The sequence below is a fragment of the Canis lupus genome, chromosome 17 (assembly GCF_048164855.1).
Source record: "Canis lupus baileyi chromosome 17, mCanLup2.hap1, whole genome shotgun sequence".
Taxonomy (NCBI): Eukaryota; Metazoa; Chordata; class Mammalia; order Carnivora; family Canidae; genus Canis; species Canis lupus.
Window position 1 is genome coordinate 51294526 of NC_132854.1, and position 18132 is coordinate 51312657.

The 18132-nt window shown below is 41.8% G+C and overlaps 2 long non-coding RNA genes across 2 annotated transcripts in view; one reads left to right on the top strand and one right to left on the bottom strand.

Moving 5' to 3' along the window:
• Window positions 1–18132, top strand: part of LOC140608085 (uncharacterized) — a 112043-nt gene that overhangs the window by 55606 nt on the left and 38305 nt on the right. The gene's annotated exons all lie outside the window — the stretch shown is intronic.
• Window positions 2306–9339, bottom strand: LOC140608418 (uncharacterized). The gene is made up of 3 exons (XR_012010450.1): window positions 9189–9339; window positions 8319–8519; window positions 2306–2453 (listed from the first exon to the last, which is right to left on the bottom strand). It is a non-coding gene; the product is annotated as an uncharacterized lncRNA (long non-coding RNA).

Consider the following 18132-nt stretch of genomic DNA (forward strand, 5'->3'; position numbering starts at 1 on the left):
ATCATGCCCTGGGCCGAACAAAGGAAGGTGCTAAACCTCTGAGCCACCCAGGGATCCCCAGTGTTACCCATCTTTCTAGGATGCTTGAAAGTCTAGGATGCTTGAGATGATAGATCAGAAGTTCTGGATCAGAGTATCATAAATACCAAATAAATATTTTTATATGAATGAATGAATGAATGAATGAATGAATGAATGAATAAAGGCCAGATTGTGAAAAGTTTTGTTCATCTGGTTTACAACTGACATAAAGTCTAAAGGATTGACCAGAACTCTAAGAAAAAGAAAAAAAATAGTGAAAGATATTATAGGGGAAAGGAGAGAAAATGAGTGGGAAAAATCAGAGAGGGAGACAGAACATGAGAGACTCCTAACTCTGGGAAAGGAACAAGGGGTGGTGGAAAGGGAGGTGGGCGGGGGGATGCAGTGACTGGGTGACGGGCACTGAGGGGAGCACTTGATGGGATGAGCACTGGGTGTTATACTATATGTTGGCAAATCAAACCTCATTAAAAAATATACAAAAAATAAATCTTATGTCCATTAAAAAAAAGAATTTACACATGTTACAGGTTGAATTGTGTTTCCTCCCTCCACTTTCCCACACACACAGAAAAAATATATGTTGAAGTCCTAACCCCAATATCTCAGAATGTGACCTTACTTGGAAATAGGGTCTCTGTAGCTTTAACCAACTTAAGATGAGCCCATTAAGGTGGGACCTAATCCAAAATGACTGGTGTCCTTATAAAAAGGGGAAATTTGGACACAGACACACACAGGGAGGATGATAAGAAGATGCAGCAAGAAGACCATGTGAAGACGGAGGTAGAGATTGTAATTATGCTGTCACAGGCAGAGGAATACCAAGGATGGATGGCCACTACCAGAAGCCAGGGAGGTTTCTCTCCTACACAGTTCTGAAGGAGCCTTGCCAACTTCTTGATTTTGGACTACTAGCCTCCAGAACTATGACACAATAAATTTGTTATTTTAAGCCATCCAGTTAGGGAACTTGGTCAAGGCAGCCCTGGGAAACTAATTAACATTTAAGTTCAGAAAAATATCAAGAGGGAGGTGGAAATCCATACTGTGCACCTAAACCTACCGTCAACAGTTTCGACAACAGGACAACTTGACCTCGCAATTCTGCACATTATCACTACTCAGGATTCTTTTGATTGCAGCTAATAATATGCAACAATGACCAGTGTGTCTGGAACGACAGCAGGCAAGGTAGGAGGAAGAAGGTGAAGTGGTAAGGCAAGTCCCAGGCAGGCCAGAGGCTGGGGCTGCAGAAGGTGATTTCCTATGAGGGAAAAATCCATTCTATTTGTCCAACTGACAGAGAAACAGCAACATAGATGAACGAGAAACAAGGCAAACGTAGAATATGGTGCCATTTGTATTCTTTATAAAAATCACAGCATTCACATTGTTTTGGCAGAAAACTCAAAATAGAAACATTTGTCATGTTTACTTACCAAGTTACTAATGAGGCACAGAGAGGATTAGGAAATCAGGCAACACAGAGAAGCGTTTTATAACAGAATTTTGAAAACTCAGTAAGGAGTAAGTTCAATGTTCACATTATTTGGGAAAGGGTTTATCCATCTGAAGGATGGGAGGATGGGAACCTGGTGTCAAGCTCTTGTTAAGCATGGAAGACACAGACTTCTCATTTCATCTCTAAATGGGCCCATTTTTTATAAGCAGTAAAACTAAGGCTTGGAAAGCTTAAGAAATGTACCTTAGACAGCAAGATCCAGGGCTGGGATTTATACCCAAATTTGCCTGCCTCCCAAAGTGGGCCCTGTTCCCCTCACCATGTGGACCTATAAGGATATCGGTTAGAATGAAATTTCTCAGGAACATGAAAATCCAGTGATAGAGATGGCCTGAGGTAGAGTCCAAGGACTCCATGAAGGTGTCATCTAGCCACCAGTCCACTCAGCCCAGAGCCCATCTGGGGCATGCACTTAGCTCCCAGCCTCCCCTGAAAGTCAAATGGCCATTTGATGTGTGTGTGTGTCTGTCTGTCTGTCTCTCCTTGAGGAGTTGCTAGCTCTCCGCTGGGCCAGGGAGCAGCTGAGTGACTTTTAAGGGCCACCTGGACCCCGCTAGAATTGTCCCACTGCAGAAAGATAAAAGCTCAAAGACCCAGCCACACTCCCTGGAGACCTCCAGCCCTGCCCCCAAGCCAGGTGTGTGCTCCCCACATCCTGAAGTAGCTCATTACAATCAAGGGCTGAATAGTAAAACAGAAATTAAATTGACACTTTGAAGCATTAATTTGAGCACAAATTAATATTCATCAACATCTGCTATTTGTTCAGGTGAGTGTTCAGCCTAAACAAAAAATAGCATTCTTCCTACCCAGAGACAGTGTGCACCAAAGAAGATGGGTCCCGTGTTCAGGTCCTCTGCATACAGCTGGCAGGCGGGCTGGCTCCCTGAGGAGATAACACCAGTTGTGACAGTCCTCCCTGAGGGACCCCGAATATTTTTCCAATAAACCATTTTTATTTGGCCACTTTTCTTCTTCCTGACTCTCAAGACATCGCTATTCCTTCTCAGAAGAAGCTGGGCGATGTTTATTCCATCTCAATACTTGGCAACAGGTGCTGTCCCTGTTGCCTGCCATTTGATCATTATCATCAGGGCAGGAGAAATTTCTTTGCTGGATAATGACTAGCTAAGCCTCCAAATGTGTGTGGAGAGAAATTTGCAGGAGAGCAAGGAGGCGGTGGTGGAGCCATGGGGGTCAGTATAGCTCCACATGCCCAAGGAGTGAAACTATTCCACAGTAAAGCCTGCATGGGGACAGCCAAGAGGAATGTTCGCTGATGGAACATGGGGAGTATCGCTGAGCCATAACATCTTTAGAGCAAGGGAGTGTTTTTCGGGTTATAACCAAGATAACAGCTGTTCTCTTCCTGCCAAAAAAACCAGACAAACTTCTGAAAGCCCTCCCACGACTACAGGCCAGGGAGGATCTCAGAAATAGGGAGAGGCAGTCTGCACCCTGGGTAACATGGTGGCTGCAATGAGCACTCTGGAGAATGTCTGGCCTTGCATTTTGACATTTCTTCTCTCCCTCTCCCAGGTAGTTGAAACAGAGTCGCTAAAATGGTAGAAAGAGAGTTAATGAAGATAGTAAACAAATCAAGAGACTCCAAGTTGTGCATACTTTTGAAAAAAGTACCTGGTGGGAATTGCATGGGTCTGGGAACCTGCCTCTTTCTGTGTTAAGTAGTGATGGAGGGATTTTGCAAAAGATTATCTACCATGAGTATGAGTAGCAAGAAGTTCATCTACTGTGAGTGGCAGCAAGAACTCTAAAATCAGACTGTGAGGTTAAATTCCAATGTCACCACTTATTACCTATGTGACCCTGGGCAATTTACATAGCCTTCTGTGCCTCATTTTCCTCATCTATAGAATGGGAATCTTAATTGATTAAATGAGTTGAAACATAGAAAGCACTTGACACAGTATCTGCCACCTTATAAGTATCCTGTAACTGTTAGCTATTCTCATAAACTTAGTTATGGAAATTGTGTATTAGAAAATCTCTGGTAGGGGGGCAGCCCTGGTGGCACAGTGGTTTAGCGCTGCCTGCAGCCCAGGGTATGATCCTGGAGACCCAGGATCGAGTCCCACATCGGGCTCCCTGCATAGCGCCTGCTTCTCCCTCTGTCTGTGTCTCTGCTTCTCTCCCTCTCTCTCTCTCTCTGAATAAATAAATAAAAATCTTAAAAAAAAAATCTCTGGTAATTCTATGAACAGAGATGGATATAGTTTGGAGGTGGAAAGTGAATGAACCAAGGCTGGATCTGGTCAATATATTAAATCCAGTCTGTTGATTAGTTGAACTGTTGAAGCAAGTTCCATGTGGTCACTAGACTTCAGACAAGGAATTTATTCAAAGATGAATCCCTGCGAAGGTAGTAAATATAAATATAAAAGCTAATATAATAGCTAAATAAAAACTATAACAGCTAAATATAGCAGAGATGTTACTTGGGCCACTCATCTGAGGGAACAATAGGTGGTGCCCATGGATACAGCCAGCAGGATCAAATGCTGCCAGGTGATGCTCCCAGCCCAGGGTCAACCGGGCCCCAAGATGTTGATCTGAGAGTGGTGAAAGCAGTGACGGAGCTAAGACAAAAACAGTCCCTGCTCTCACGGGACCTAGATTCTACCTGCAGGAGGAGAGGGAGAAAAGAAATAAATTAATAAATACAGAAACAAGAGTAATATTAGATGATGATAAGAGCAGAGCAGAGAAACAAAGAAGTTGACGTGGTATAGATGAGAGTAGTTAGGGAGGCCTTTCCAAGGAGGTAACAGCAAAGCTGAGATCTGCATGAGAGGACCCAGCCATCCTGACACAGGCCACGAGGAAGGTGGCCCACAGGGAAGAACGTCTTATACAAAGGCCCAAGGAAGGAGGATATTTGGAGAATTCAGGGAACAGAAAGAAGAACAGGGCAGCTGGAGTGAAGTGGATGAGAGAAAGTGTAGTAAAATATGAAGTGAGAAAAGTAGATGGCAGCTGGATATGTAGGGCTCCGTAAGGCAATAAGAAATTGGGGGTCCATTCTAAAGTGCAATAAAAACCATCAGGAATGGACAAAGAAGATGTGGTTTATGTATACAATGGAATATTCCTCAGCCATTAGAAATGACAAAACCCACCATTTGCTTCGACGTGGATGGACCTGGAGGGATTATGCTGAGTGAAATAAGTCAATCGGAGAAGGACAAACATTGAATGTTTGGTCTCATTCATTTGGGGAATATAAAAAATGGTGAAAGGGAATAAAGGGCAAAGGAGAAAAAAATGAGTGGGAAATGTCAGAGAGGGAGACAGAACATAAGAGATTCCTAACTCTGGGAAACGAACTAGGGGTGGTGGAAGGGGAGGAGGGCGGGGGGGTGGGGGTGACTGGGTGACGGGCACTGAGGGGGGCACTTGACAGGATGAGCACTGGGTGTTATTCTATATGTTGGCAAATTGAACACCAATAAAAAATAAATTAAAAAAATTAAAATAAAAGCCATCAGGGATAGTTTTTAAAATGTATTTACTTTTTAAGAGCAGTTTTGGTTCACAGAAAAACTAAGAGGAAGATAGATTTCTCACATGCCTGCTGCCCCTACACATGCATGTCCTCCCCCAAGATCAACCTCCCCAGCAGAGTGATGCATTGTTACAACTGATGAACCTACACTGACACATCATCGTCATCCAAAATCCATTGTTTATGTTATGGTCGGCTCTCGGTATTGTACATGAGGTTAGACAACTGTATAATGTCATATATCCACCGCTGGAGGTTTTTAAGAAGGGGTGCACCATGATGTGATTTATGGTTTTAAAAGATCACTCCGGGGCAATGTAGTAGGCAGATTCTGACATGGCTTCCAACAATCCCCACCTCCTGGTTTTCATGCCCTGTGAAATCCCTTTCCCTTGAGTGTGGACTTAGTGACTTGCTGCTTCTAACTAATAGACATGGGATAGAGAAATGACGGGCTGTCACTTCCTTGCTTAGGTTTCAAAAGCCTATGACTAGCTAGTTTTCCCACTCTCTCTTGCCTCCTCCCTCTCCTTGATAAAGCCAGCTGCCATGTTGTAAAAACACTCTATGGAAAGGCTGATGTGGCAGGGAAATAAGGGATGCCTTCAGCCAACAGTCCAAGAGGGAGTGGGGCCCCTAGTCTAATAGCTCCTGGGAACTGGATTTTGTCACAACCACATGAGGGCACTAAGAGGCAGACACTTTCCAGTGCAGCTTGATACCAATTGGCAGTGAATCCAGCTGCACTGTGCCCACATTCCTAACCTACAGAAACTGTTGTTGTTTTAAGCCACCAAGTTTTGGTTGTAACACTGTAATAGATAACTAATACAGCCTTCTGTGCCAAAAGTAGATTTTAAGAGGACAGGAATGGCCACAGGAAAATGGTCAAGCAGATATTGCAGTACATGAGAAGATTATAACTTGGATTAGGACAGAGGTAGATGAGATGGAGAGAAGAGGGACCGACCTCAGGGACATTTTGGAGAAAAAATGAACAGCACTTGCTATCGTGTTGGATATCATCTTGAGGGCAAAAAAAAAAAAAAAAAAAAAAAAAAAAAAAAAAGGAAGCAAGACTAAAGGAGTTTTAGCTCGAAAAACCTGATATATGCAGAGGTTCAGGAAATAGAAAGAAGTAAATTTGAGGGTCAAGGGCTAAATGTTAAGCTTTCTGTCTTGGTCATATTGAGTTTGAGATAATGCTTGCCGAATACCCAAGTGGAGGGAACAGTAGACACTTCAATAATTAAAGAGTCTGGAGTTGAGAGATTAGGGCTGGAAAGTGGATTTTGAAGTCATGAGCTTTTATAAGTCATATTTCAAGACATGCTACAGGATGAGGCCCCTTTGGGAGTGTTCTAGTTACTCTGCTGCATAACAAGCCACCCCAAACTAAGGGGCATAAAGGAACCATTTTTATTCCACTCTTGGGTTCTGTAGGTCAAGAATTTGGACAGAGCACCACAGAGAAGGCTTGAGTCTACTGCCCAATGTTTGCATCCCCAGCTGGGCTTTTGGCTAGAGTTCCACACCTGGAATCTCTAGGGGCCTAGGCTTTCCCACAGTGTAACCTATAACCCAGATTCAAGGGGAGAAGACAGAGATTCCACTTCTGCATCAGAAAAAAAAATTAAGGAATGGGTTGACATGTTTTTAAACCACTACAAAGAATTAATATAGAGAGGAGAAGGAATCCTAATTGGGACCTCTGGAGTATCCTAACATTTAGGAGTTGAGGAGAGGAGGAAGAACTAGCAAGAGACTGAGATAAAAGTCCGTGAGGTCGGAAGAAGCTGCTAGGTGAGCATGAGGTCATGAAAGCCAAGAGAAGGATCTGTTTCCAGAAAACAGTTGACATTGTGTAAAATGCTTCTAAAAATTGAAATAAGATAGGGATAGAGATGATGGGCTCTGATGACTTAAGTGTGATTTGACAGAAGCAATCCCCTTGGGGTGGTGGGGACAAAAGCCAGAATAGATTGGGAGATTGAGTAGAAAAGAGACTGCAAGGAAAGGAAAGATGTATCAACCATAAGCTGATAGTTGTGTGTGTACTTGTGGTGACCTGTGAGACCCTTGGAAACCATCAAACCACAGAACCCTTGATTTAGAAGGTCATGAGATCATATGCTTGAACATTTCTGATCTTAGGGAGCTCATGACTTCCTCACAGCAGCCCATTTTATCATTATTGGAAAAGTTATTTCTTTCATAAAGTCACTTCTCGCACCCTTTTGCCTTTGTCTGCCTGGCGCAGTATACAACCAGTGTAATTTCAAAGTCATGTGCCACTTCAGACCCTTTTTTCTCCATGAAGCATCCCCAGTGCTCCTAGTTTTCCAGATACTTCCTGGTCTTCATTACTCCCTCCTGAATGTTCTCAAATTTGTTCCCATCACTCCCACAGTGTGGCATTCAAAACCAAACTCAACATCCTGGGTGCTGCCTGAAGATGCCAAGCTCCGCACCAACCATTCCCCCTACAGCTATTTCAGGGTTTGGTCACACGGCTGTCTCCTACTGTAGAAACGAAGAGCCACCAGCTGTCATCCACACTGAGTCTTAATCACCATCAGCAATATTTCATGCAGTGATCTCAGCTGATTGTTCTTCTACACCAAAGCTAGATGCTGCCAAGCCCAGACACACTGAAGCAGCTACAAAAAGGAAGCCTTTGATGCCACCTCATGCACCTTGTTGCTGTGGCTTTTTCTTTTGCATGAAGATGAAACCTAATGACACCGAAAACCTCCTAAGGACACTGCTGACTCTGGTCAGTCCCTGGTAGAGCAGGGGCCTCTGAAAGGGTGAATTGAGGGGTTGTGTCCAAGAAGGAAATCGTGGCATGGCTCCAGGATTTTTGACCAGTGCCACCATTTACTGGTCTGAATACCTTCTAAAGCTTTTCTTCTCTCCTTCCTAGGTGAAATTTATAAGAACTCAAATCAAAGTTCTCTCTCTAAAATCCACTCACAAGGCTTTTGAGCTAGCTTTTTAACACTTTGTCTTTCTGCTGTTTTTCCTCTGAAGCCATTTGAAAGTATTTCTAAATCATTTAAATGAATATTCATGTCTCCAGACTATTTTTCTACTTACAAAAAAAAGTTAGGAAAGCTTGCCTGGCACTAGAGAAACAAAATCCAAGAGGGTGAGATGAGAAATCTTTTGGTTAATTCTAACAACTCCATCAGTATAACAGTGAACACACACCCACAGAGTACATACCTGCAGGTAAGCCAAAGAGAAGGCCCGCTATGCTAGACAACTCCAAAAAAATGCTCGTTTGTCCTCTGAGTCCCGCCAGCATGGAGGTCTGGGTAAAGTGGGTGGCTAAAATGTTCTGAGCAAGTTGGAAAAGGAAAATTTTCATTACCCCCATCACAACTTGCCCTCTTTCTTCCTTCCCTGAAGGGCTTGACACTCTATCTGGATAGAAAGAAATAAAACATTAAAGCTTACCCATGGAATATTTGGTGTGAGAGTCTTTGTTCCAGTTGTTCCGGTTCAGGGTCTAATAGAGCATTTTAGGGTTAAAGGAAGGTTTAGACCCTTCTCCAAGTCTATCAAACTCTCTCCAAATTGAGAAGGCTGAGTGCAGATTACACTCTGAACAAACAATGAATTTTTATAACGTTAGTATCTTGACACATTCAACATAAACAGAGTAATTATTGTGAGCTCTGTGATGTCAATTGCTCATCATGGCATGGAGGAAGGAGGTCAAACCATGTTCCGTGTTCGGAAGTCAGACTGTCAGACTCTTTCCCATGTGAGATTTGTAATTTTGGTTACGTTTCATGAACTATTTGATCCTGTTTCCACAGATTTAAAAGGGAAATAAAAGTGCCTCCTTGTGTGTATAGTCCTGAGAATTGAAGTGCTGTATGTTCACAGAGGTGGTATATAGCAGGTGTTACATAAATTGTAGTTCCTTTGCGTTTCTCTTCTTTTAATCCCTCCTGCTTGAGGATAGCATCCAACCTACCAAAACCGTGCTTTGATGATGTCACTCCCCTCATTGCAACCTGTAGTGGCCTCCTACTGTGCAAAGAATAAAACCCAGACCTTTGAGTCACACACCTCCCCCGAACTTACCTTGCAAGCCATATTTTTCCAACTGCCAGGAAGGAACGCTCAGCTCCAATCTCTGCAGGAACTTGCATTGCCCTGTTTCTAGCCTCTCTTTCCCATCTCCATGCTCTGGTTTGCTTGTGGCCTTGCCTTGCTCTTGAGTACAATCCTCACCTACCCCTGCCAATTAAAAGGCTTCAAATCATTAAGAACCAGCTCCAATACTTCTGCTTCCTGAAGACCTCAAGATGGGATCATTCTTTTCTTTCCTAAACCATGCTCAAAGACTAGTTGTGTTTCTCATAAACTATTTGACAGATGCTATCTCCTGTTATTATTGTTTACTTACGTATCAGAGGCACATGTCATATGATGCGATTACTATTTGTTGATGTGTTTATTTTCCCCAATGGTCCATGAAATCCTTTTGGGGGCAGAGACTACATCTTTATTTATTGTTTTTATATCTCTAGCATCTGACACAGATGCCAGGTACCCCATAAATGATTAGTAACATGAGTGAATGAATTCTCTTTATCACTAAATTATGTCTTAGAAAGTAAAAAAGTGCATCATATTTTTATGTCTTTTACTAGGATTTCTGTGGTTCCTTGCAATTATGAAATACTTAGCAATATTTGATGATGAATAAATGGCTCCCCAAAATGAGAGTTCAGTGGATGAACTAATTAGTATAAATCATGGAGATCAGTAATGCAAAACTCTGAAGCCAGACATTTTTATCTCACACTTAAGATATTTTAGAGTTATCTAAAGTTTTTCTAGTTGGAAGATATGTGTACTTTGGTTAAAGATGATACAATAAGGGTCATTTTATGCCACTATCTATGCAAAACCCATAGGCAACCAAAAAGAATAATAACAAAGTTGGGGAAAATAAATCCTTCTTGTCTTTAATGAAATCAGGGAATGGAAATAATAGAAGGCTTTAAACCTATGCATTCTGAATAGGGGCAATGTCACCCCATGAAGATGCTTGGGATGATGTTTGTAATGATGTTAATAGTAGCTATGTCTGTGTAGTGTGATTTGGAGTGGTTTTTTCTTCTTCTTTCTCTTTCTTTATTGCTTAATTTCTTTATACTGAGCTACATTGTTTTTCTAAGTTCAGTGGAGTTCTCTTTAAAAATATGTATAATATTCGAAAAAATATATGGCATCTCTAATTTTTAAAAATAAATGCCACTTCTTATCTCTGCTCTTTACTTAAACCCTGCTAGATTAGAATCTACTGATTTTCAGGCTCAGTGACCTTAGAGAGTAAATACTAGGCTGTTTTGAACCTATAGGAAACCATTAGAAAAACCATTCTACCTTTCCAAATTCTCTACCCCTCTGGGGCTGACGCACTTAATCAATTTTTAGGAAGCTTGCATAAACCAGAGAATCGTCTTTGGTTTTCAATCTCCAGAGAAAGGTCTTTCACATAATGTTAAAGGGGTTGTTAATGCTCTTCCCACACTAAGCAATACATTCATAATACAAATACTTGTGGTACATGGGAAGTCACACTGCTGTGCATATATAGCTTTTCCATGTATTTGAAAAGTCTTCACATCCACCTCCACACATACACACACACACACAAAAAAAAAATGCCAAAAAAAGGAAAATATTTCTTACCTAATTTTTATCTACTCCAAAGTTTTCTAAAGCAATCTGACCTTCTATATCAGTCTCAAAATGACTACATAATGAGGCTCACAGTCATTATTATAAGTACATTGAACCTATATGTCCTCGCAGCTAATACCTTGGCCCACATATGGAAACTACATGAGGGGTGAGGGTAGGGAAAAGTCAGACAAATTCAAAATGAGCCAAGTACCTCCTTCAGCAAGAAAATGTCCAGAAGTAGCAGGCGAAAGCCAAAATCTGTAAAGTCAAAACTTCGCAGAAAAACACTCTGGAGCCTGGAACCATGTAACCAACAAAAAGCCAAGTTAGAATAGATGAACTGGCCAATTCAAGAGACAGGGGCAAGAAACTAAATTTAGAAGAGATGAGTCAGAGTAAGCATAAGAGTAGCATCCAGAAATGGGCTGAAGTCAGAGGGACCACAGCAGAAACAGAAGGGCAAAGATATGGGTATATCTGACCCTAGGTGGAGTTCTCTGGATGATTAGTTACTGCTTCATAGGTCTTCAGTATAAGTATCACTTCCTTGATAAATACTCAATGATTTATCAGACTGACTTAGGAGCCCTATAGTACTACTATAATATTCTGAGTGTAACTTTACCACAGCACTGGCCATATTACACTGTGAAGTTGATTCACTTGCTTCTCTCCATCAAGGGATGCAAATTCCCTAAGAGGACATTGCATATCGTATTTGACACTGTATCTACAGCATCTAGAATGGTACTTGGCATAAGTTTCAAAAAGCTAGTTGAATAAACATGTTTTCACATCTAGGATTTAAGGGCAGGAATTATGGCTACTTAACAAATAGGAATCAATGTCCTAAAATAAAACCAGTAACATAATACCATTTCTCCTGTCACCGAAAGTCTCAACTTTTAAGCCTGTTCTACTGTTTTATTAAGTGCTTTCAGCCACCGGTAACAAGAAATCTCTATTCAAAATGGCTAAAACAATAAGTAAAACTTCTTATCTAACAAAATATCCTAAGAGAAAGTGACTTCAAAGCCCTAGGTACTTTCTATATTTCTGATCTAACAGCTTCAGCAAATCAGCTTGTGTTCAAGCCAGCTATCCTCATGCTCACAAGATAGCTGCCAAACATGTAGACATAACTTCTGGCAGGAGAACAGAGCTTCTCTTCCTAAAGGGTGCTCAACAGAAACACACCTCACGTCTCTTTGGCCAGACTTTTGTCTCAGTTCAAATGTTAAAATAAGTCACTTAAAAGAGAAATGAAATCACTGTGATTAGCTCAAAGAAGCTGATGGCTATGGGGAGTAGGGGGGGAGGATGGATCACTTGGATAAAAAAACCCGGCAAAGTGGGAAAAGGAGATGGGCAAGTGGCCAACAGTGATTACTATAATTATCTACAATACCATTCATGGTCTGTCTCTTGCTCCTTGTCCCCAGACTCCGCTCTTACCATTCTTTCTATCTCAAATGCTGTGTTCCAGCCATACCTACTGTTCCCTAAATATACCATGAAGTTTCTACTTGACAGATCATTTCTTTCCTCTGTGCTTTTGCTCTATGTTTTTGCTTCTTCCTGAAGTGCTTTTTCCCACTGTCCAGCTGGCAAATGCCTACTCATCCTCCAGCTCTCTATTGAAGTATTACCTTCTCTAGGGAGGCCTTTTTGACCTCTTCATGTAGTGGATTACTCTAACAATGTCCCTCCCCATATCTTGTCTGCCACTTCAATCACAGCACCCATCACACTGAAAGGTGCCTCTTTGCTTATACCTTCATCTCTCCCATTAGACTAAGAGCCCCTAGGGAGCAGAGCTGAGTCTTATTCATCTTTGTATCCCCCGCCTCTAGTACAGTATTTATAGAAACTCCACGTAGGCTTGATAAATTGAGTAAAATTGAATGAGCTGAACTGAATCTGGCTGTGTGTAATATTTCCAGCAGTTTCTCTAATGTAACTGCTGTGAGAGAATCTTTGAAAGAGCAATCACCAGACAATTCAGTAGGGACCATGCTCTGAAGTGCCTTCCACTGATGATGCAGGAGGAAGAACCCAGAGCCATCCAGAGCCCAGAGGCCGTGGAGTTGGGCATCCTCCCTTGGAGTACGGCCCATGCCCTTACTATGTTGAACCACCATTCTGGCTTTAACACTAAAAATCTTGGGATGCCTGTGTGGGTCAGTCAGTTAGGTGTTTGCCTTCAGCTCAGGTCCTGATCCTGGGGGCCTGGGATCAAGCCCTGCATTGGGCTCCCTGCTCAGTGAGGAGTCTGCTTCCCCTCTCCTTCTGCCGCCCCCCACTCATGTTTTCTTTCTCTCCCGCTCTCTCTCACAAATAAATAAAATAAAATCTTTAAAAACAAAACAAAGTATACAAAAATTCTGCTTCTCAGGAAATTTCTCAGTCCTGAGCAGACCAGAACAGATGTCATCAAACCTCCAGGGGCCCTGCCACAGTGGATCTTTTCTCCACATTCTTAACATAATCCCTTTTTCTCAAGATAAAGAAGATCGGTCCCCACCAAGTGTTTAATGTCTGGGGAAATGAGAAAGGTTGTTTGTTATCATCTGCACCAGAGAAAGAGATTAAGATTTCTCACCTGGGGTTAAAGGTTTAAAAACCATGGATGGAAGTGAGCAAATTATAGAGACCTTAAATGGTTGTCCAGGGAAGAGAGTTACACAACATTAGTTGTTTCTAAGGAAACAACTTCTGAGATTTATGCCAAGATTTGGAACCATTTCCCTCTAGAGCAGATGATTATATGCTCATTTATCTCCAGAGAAGCCTTAAAACCTCTTCTTTTTCAGAAAACCCATTTGGCTAAAAAACACAGTATTTAAGATGGAGGGTTACTCTGAACACTCCCAAACCTCCAGAGAAATTCTGTGGAGATTGCTATGCCATCCTAACACTTGGCTACAATTCCACGTGGCTTCTGTTCAGCAGAGTTTCACAGCTGCCATATGATCTGTTGCATTGGAAGGAAATTCTAAGGAAATATTCAAATGGTTATTTAAATATTAAGGTCTCCTCAGAACAGTTCTTAATAGCTAGTCAGTCCACACCGCAAAATGGCATCCTGCAATTATATTCACTGATGGTAATGAACGAGAACAGAAGGTGGATTCCCCAGAGAAAACCAGCCTCCATATATAGAAGGTGGATTCCCCAGAGAAAGACCAGCCTCTATATATAGAAGATTCTCCCAGTCGCTTCTGAAGGACAATGCCCAACAACTCTTCTGCAGGAGGCTTTACAGTTTAACAAGTAGCTCAGCTCAGCTCTTGCCTACAACTGCCTCTTATCTTGGTGTATGGTGGGACAACCACTCCCAACACTGGTCTCAGTTGTGGCCTTACCCAATAGTCCAACCCATTGTTAGTTATGTCCAGTTCTATGGAATGAGTTTGGGATTCTAAGACTAGAAGAGAATCATATCATTCACTTTGTTAGAACCCTTAGACTGTAAACACTTGAAGACTGAAGGACTGTGTCTTATTTTCCTTTGAGCCACACTGCCTTGGTTCATATCCCAACTCTGTCACCTACAAAGCTTGCGCAACCTTGATGGATTTGCTTAACCTCTCAATGCCTCTGTTTCTCTGAAAGTAAAATGGAAGTAAGTAATAATATCAACCTCATAGCATTGTTCTGAAGATCAAGTGAATAATAATTATAAAGTGCTTAGAACAGAACCTGATCCATCATAAGCATTATATAAATATCAGCTGTTATTATTCTATGTAACAAACACTGAGACAAATAAAACTGTTTACTGAGTTGAATTGAAGTTTCCACTTCCTAACAAGGTGCAAGTGAGAATAACCCTCCAAGTGCTTATCATTACTGACTGGTTTGGCTTCTTTGTTGCCTAGTTAGTGATGTGTCCCCTTTGCTTTGGCCAGACACTTGGCCACAGTCTTTAGAGGGGATTAGAAGAAAGAAGAAGAAGGAGATCCCTGGTCTCTGCACAAGTTCTAGTTACAGCAGTTCCACTGAATGTTAGCACTTTGAAAGTTCAGAGAAGAGGAGCACATACCTGGCTGGAGAGTTCAAGAAAGGTCTCATGGAGTTGCTATCTCAGCTGAACCTCAGAGAGATTTCAGTGGAAGTAGAAAAGGAGTACATCTCTCAAAAGAAAGCAGCATGCTATGCTGGAAAATCGTAAAGTATGTTCAAGAAATATGATAAGCCCACGTGGGCATGGACCATGGAGGAATCCAGGGCTCTGTTATTCTCTCACCATATATCTCCCCAAGGATAGCAGAATGGCTGAGATTAACCCAGAGGTCATGTCAAGAAAGAATTCATTTTTCTTTTCCAGTTCCCATCAGTACCATGTGGCTTCAAAGCCCGAAGAATCAACTAAGCAGCTTTCATAAACCAAAGAGAGTTAGTCTGTTTGAATTTGAGATCGAAAGGAGACGCCTTCCAAATGACATTCTATACCTCTGTTCTTCTGCAGAGCACACAGTAGGTGTGTGAATAACTATCCCTATTGCGCTGACTAGAATCACTGAGGGAAAGCAGTGCATTCCCAACAGAATCAAGCCACCAAGGTGGCTGGGGGAGAGTAGTCTGTATGGAAAAAAGGTGTGAAGTCCAAGCTCACAGATCCTGTGGCCTCTGGGTCAGGATGAGGTTCTTGAAAGAACAGAAGTATGATCAATGAGGTCATTGACAAGCAGCCGTCCTGCTGGACTGTCATTTGAGCTTTTTTGTGTAAGAAGAGTGGTTCTCAATCTTCCATATCTTGTGGCTGGAGTCACACTCTCTCATCCCAACAGTCACTCAGTCATCAGGGTCTCACCATATGATGAATGGCATTAACATGCCCGTAGACACCCTGCTATATTATTCCACATGGCCTCTCAGCCCCCAAAATCTTAAGGCCTAAAGAAACAGCTCATCCAAATTCTTCCCTGATTCCATGGAGCTGTGACTACGTTATTTTTTCCATCCTTATCTGTTAGAGATCTAGTGAAACATTTAGAGAATTTCTTCTCTGAGATTTGCTTTAGACTGCTGTAGTTACAAGAAGGGCATGGAAGGTAAGTGGTAGGACAAAAGATGAAACAAAATTGGGGAAATGTTGAAAAATGTGGTAGTGCACGGTTTCATTATGCTATTCTAATGTTGCATACGTTTGAAATTTTCCATAATACATTTTTTAAAAAAATATTCCCAGGCCCATTCACAAAATGGAGCATTCCATTATACTGAGCACTTGGACAAGGAAGTAGCTCTACTTGACACAGCAAGCAAAGAAAGAGAAACAGGTAGTACAATTGACTGCCCATTCCTCAGATTGCCCTGCTGCCAAACCCAACAAAACAGTCTCTGAGACTCAGCATTCCCTGACTGTGAACACACTGGGCAATAGACATGCCTCCATATGGTAGCCCTCAGTCTATGATTTAACAGTTTCTAGAAAGGCACATCCCTGTTGCTTGTCCCAGGGAGAGTTTAAAGAGTATGTAAGAAGGGCCGTGTGTCCCAGTGCAGTGCTGGTTCTCTTTTTTTTTTTTTTTTTTTTTGGAAATTACCAAATTTTATTTTTTTTAATTTATTTTTTATTGGTGTTCAATTTACCAACATACAGAATAACCCCCAGTGCCCGTCACCCATTCATTCCCACCCCCCACCCTCCTCCCCTTCTACCACCCCTAGTTCGTTTCCCAGAGTTAGCAGTCTTTACGTTCTGTCTCCCTTTCTGATACTTCCCACACATTTCTTCTCCCTTCCCTTATATTCCCTTTCACTATTATTTATATTCCCCAAATGAATGAGAACATATAAAGTTTGTCCTTCTCCAACTGACTTACTTCACTCAGCATAATACCCTCCAGTTCCATCCACGTTGAAGCAAATGGTGGGTATTTGTCATTTCTAATAGCTGAGTAATATTCCATTGTATACATAAACCATATCTTCTTTATCCATTCATCTTTCAATGGACACCGAGGCTCCTTCCACAGTTTGGCTATTGTGGACATTGCTGCTATAAACATCGGGGTGCAGGTGTCCCGGCATTTCATTGCATCTGTATCTTTGGGGTAAATCCCCAGCAGTGCAATTGCTGGGTCATAGGGCAGATCTGTTTTTAACTCTTTGAGGAACCTCCACACAGTTTTCCAGAGTGGCTGCACCAGGTCACATTCCCACCAACAGTGCAAGAGGGTTCCCTTTTCTCCGCATCCTCTCCAACATTTGTTGTTTCCTGCCTTGTTAATTTGCCCCATTCTCACTGGTGTGAGGTGGTATCTCATTGTGGTTTTGATTTGTATTTCCCTGATGGCAAGTGATGCAGAGCATTTTCTCATGTGCTTGTTGGCCATGTCTATGTCTTCCTCTGTGAGATTTCTCTTCATGTCTTTTGCCCATTTCATGATTGGATTGTTTGTTTCTTTGCTGTTGAGTTTAATAAGTTCTTTATAGATCTTGGAAACTAGCCCTTTATCTGATACGTCATTTGCAAATATCTTCTCCCATTCTGTAGGCTGTCTTTTAGTTTAGTGCTGGTTCTTAATGAGGGCTCAACCTTCTTATGCTGCTTCCCTGTCCCTGCCCATATCCCCCCTGCCATCCCTGCCCCGCCCCCCACCGAAAGGGTGTTAGGACAGAGGTAGAGACCTCCTTCTCCTAGTCCTTGGATCCCTCTCTCAGACAAGTGAGATCTTGATTATTGGCTGAATTCTTTATCTTACTTAAAGAAATAGCTATACCTAGTACAACTTAGGAATTAAAACATTCTACTGCCAGGTTGTTCTAGCCTCTCCAAAACATCTCCAATCTTTATACATTTATACTCTATAAAAGAAAGTAAAATCAGCACTCAGACCTAAATATTTTCAGTGCTGCTTTTTTTTTCTTCTTCTTAATATAGGCAATAATGCCCTGATGGAAAGCCATATCCTTTCATCTGGAAAAGTCTAATGTATTTTGGGGGCACCTGAGTGGCTCAGTGGTTGAGCATCTGCCTTTGGCTCAGGTCATGATCCCAGGGTCCTAGGATCGAGTCCTGCATCGGGCTCCCCATGGGGAGGCTGCTTATCCCTCTGCCTATGTCTCTGCCTCTCTCTATGTCTCTCATGAATAAATAAATAAAATCTTTAAAAATATATGTGTGTTTTTGAGTGACATACAATTTTAGTAATATTATGTGGAGCAACTCAAGATTTTATTTAGCTTTTAGCAGATTTATAAAAAAATCTAATAATAATACATACTAATAACAGTCAAGGTAGCAGAACAGATTGAACTTTACGCACAGAAATTAGAAGACCTTGGGCCATCAGTCTGGTTGATAGGAAGAAGCATATCA